Here is a 3,397-nt window from a genome sequence, read left to right as displayed (position 1 = left end):
TTGTTAATTTGGGACTGGGAATCCCATTGCCGGCTCTTTTTGCAAAATTATTGGATAAGCGGATGAAGCCACTAGTCCATTGGTGAAAGTTGCCCAACAAGATTGAAAGATAAACACCACATACTTCCTCATGAGCTATAAAACATTGACACAAATCAGAGGTAATAAATTTTGAATTGTTTAAAGGTAGCACTCAAGCAATTTACTTTGGAATGGCGGAGAAATACCATGTAGTATAGGTAGGTATGGTGGACACAAATGGCATAGTGTTGGCTCAAGTGTTTGGATGCATGAGAAGTATTCCCTCTCGATACAAGGTTTAGGCTAGCAAGGTTGTTTGAGGCAAACACAAGGATGAACTAGTACAGCAAAACTCACATAAAAGACATATTGTAAACATTATAAGACTCTACACCGTCTTCCTTGTTGTTCAAACTCAATACTAGAAATTATCTAGACCTTAGAGAGACCAATTATGCAAACCAAATTTTAGCATGCTCTATGTATTTCTTCATTAATGGGTGCAAAGCATATGATGCAAGAGCTTAAACATGAGCACAACAATTGCCAAGTATCACATTACCCAAGACATTTATAGCAATTACTACATGTATCATTTTCCAATTCCAACCATATAACAATTTAACGAAGAGGAAACTTCGCCATGAATATTATGAGCTAAGAACACATGTGTTCATACGAACCAGCGGAGCGTGTCTCTCTCCCACACAAGCATGATGTAATCCAATTTATTCAAACACAAACAAAAACAAAAGCAAACAAACAGACGCTCCAAGTAAAGTACATAAGATGTGGCCGAATAAAAATGTAGTTTCAAGAGAAGGAACCTGATAATTTGTCGATGAAGAAGGGGATGCCTTGGGCATCCCCAAGCTTAGACGCTTGAGTCTTCTTAATATATGCAGGGGTGAACCACCGGGTGCATCCCCAAGCTTAGAGCTTTCACTCTCCTTGATCATAGTATATCATCCTCCTCTCTTGACCCTTGAAAACTTCCTCCACACCAAACTCGAAACAACTCATTAGAGAGTTAGTGGACAATAAAAATTAACATGTTCAGAGGTGACACAATCATTCTTAACACTTCTGGACATTGCATAAAGCTACTGGACATTAATGGATCAAAGAAATTCATCCAACATAGCAAAAGAGGCAATGCGAAATAAAAGGCAGAATCTGTCAAAACAGAACAGTCCGTAAAGATGGATTTTATTAGGCCACCAGACCTGCTCAAACGAAAATGCTCAAATTGAATGAAAGTTGCGTACATATCTGAGGATCACTCACGTAAATTGGCATAATTTTCTGAGTTACCTACAGAGAATTTTACCCAGATTCGTGACAGCAAAGAAATCTGTTTCTGCGCAGTAATCCAAATCTAGTACTTACTTTACTATCAAAGACTTTACTTGGCACAACAAAACACAAAACTAAGATAAGGAGAGGTTGCTACAGTAGTAAACAACTTCCAAGACACAAATATAAAACAAAGTACTGTAGCAAAATAACACATGGGTTATCTCCCAAGAAGTTCTTTCTTTTTAGCCATTAAGATGGGCTCAGCAGTTTTAATGATGCACTCGCAAGAAATAGTATTTGAAGCAAAAGAGAGCATCAAGAGGCAAATTCAAAACACATTTAAGTCTAACATGCTTCCTATGCATAGGAATCTTGTAAATAAACAAGTTCATGAAGAGCAAAGTAACAAGCATAGGAAGATAAAACAAGTGTAGCTTCAAAAATTTCAGCACATAGAGAGGCATTTTAGTAACATGAAAATTTCTACAACCATATTTTCCTCTCTCATAATAACTTTCAGTAGCATCATTGATGAAATCCACAATATACCCATCACTTAAAACATTCTTATCATGGTTCATATGCATAGAAGTATCATTAAATTTGGCGTAAGAAGAGTTATTCTCATTAATAGTAATTGGAGCAAGATTATTATCAAGAATTTGAACATGGTAAACAAGTTGTCTATTAAGGGAATTGTTTTTAGTAACCCAATCATGACTATGACAAGTTTCATAAGGATAGTTAGAACCTATATCATAGCATTCTTTATAATAATCATTAGGGATCGGAGGCACATTGTCATCATTTTCAGAATTAATTTCCCGGAGATTTGCAATATCAAAAGTAGTGTGCTCATTCAAATCATGATTGCTAATGTATGTAAAGGGCATAGGAAGATCATCATATTCAGATTCATTATCACAATAATCATTAGGAGCAACATACTTACGGTTACCTATTGTTATCTCATATACGCGGGGATATGATGTTACCTCTTTCTTTTTATTCTTCTTCTTCTTCTTCTTCGTTCCCTTCTTCTTCTCCTTCTCTTCCTTCTCCTCGTTCCCTTCTTCAGGAGGGAGAGGCTTGAAGGGTGGCTTGTCCGCATAACCTGATTTACTTTCAGAAACAATAGAAGAAACTTGGGAGGATCCCTCCTTTTCATTAATTAGTTGAAAACACACAGCGGTCCTATCATATTTTGGCAAGGTGTCATCTTCTAAAATATTTTGTATGTAAGTATTTGTATGGCTATTATCAATGCAATAAGAAAAACACCCATGCAGGACATCATCAATATCAAGATCACTCATATGTAACCAAGAGATTTTTCTCGACAGTTCTTCACACCCCAAAAATAAAGTAAGTTCATCATGCTGATTAGGAGTAATTTCATCATCACAATACAAATTTGCAGCACTCATTGGGTTCAAAATATCACTGGAGGAACATTGAAAATTAAAATGACCCACTTCATGGCAAACTTCACAAATAAAAGGATAGAGGGCACAAACTTTTTTACCAAGATCATCTAGAGCCCTAAACCACTTTCTAGTTTTTTCATTAGCATGATGGATGCAATATTCATCTTTGATTTGATTAATTCCACAAGGTCTATGTATTCCACAAAAATTAACATGCTTATAGGAAATAGAATTCTTAGGAGTTTGAGCATGCTTATTGCAATAATTAACAACAATTTCATTCTTCATGCAAGCCTCTTTAAAAGGTTCATGATACTTATCAAAATTATTTTTAGGCAATTCGAAATGAGAAGCAAAGGCTTTATAAAGATTTGCAGCAACTTGAGAGTCAAGACCATAAGTGGCACTTATATTTCGAAATTTATCGGTATCCATAAAAGCTTCAATGCATTCATAATCATAATTTATACCCGACTCTTTACCTTCATTGTTCTCCCATCCTTCAGCGTTGTCCTCAATCCGATCAAGGAGATCCCACCTAGCTTCAACCTCCTTGCTTGTGAAAGATCCCTCCGAACACGCGTCCGGATAGTCCTTGTGTTGTCCCGAAAGCCTCGCATAAAAATTGTTAACAATAACATTACGGGGAG

The sequence above is a fragment of the Lolium rigidum genome, chromosome 7 (genome assembly GCF_022539505.1).
Source record: "Lolium rigidum isolate FL_2022 chromosome 7, APGP_CSIRO_Lrig_0.1, whole genome shotgun sequence".
In the NCBI taxonomy this organism is placed as follows: domain Eukaryota; kingdom Viridiplantae; phylum Streptophyta; class Magnoliopsida; order Poales; family Poaceae; genus Lolium; species Lolium rigidum.
This window is presented reverse-complemented; position numbering follows the sequence as displayed.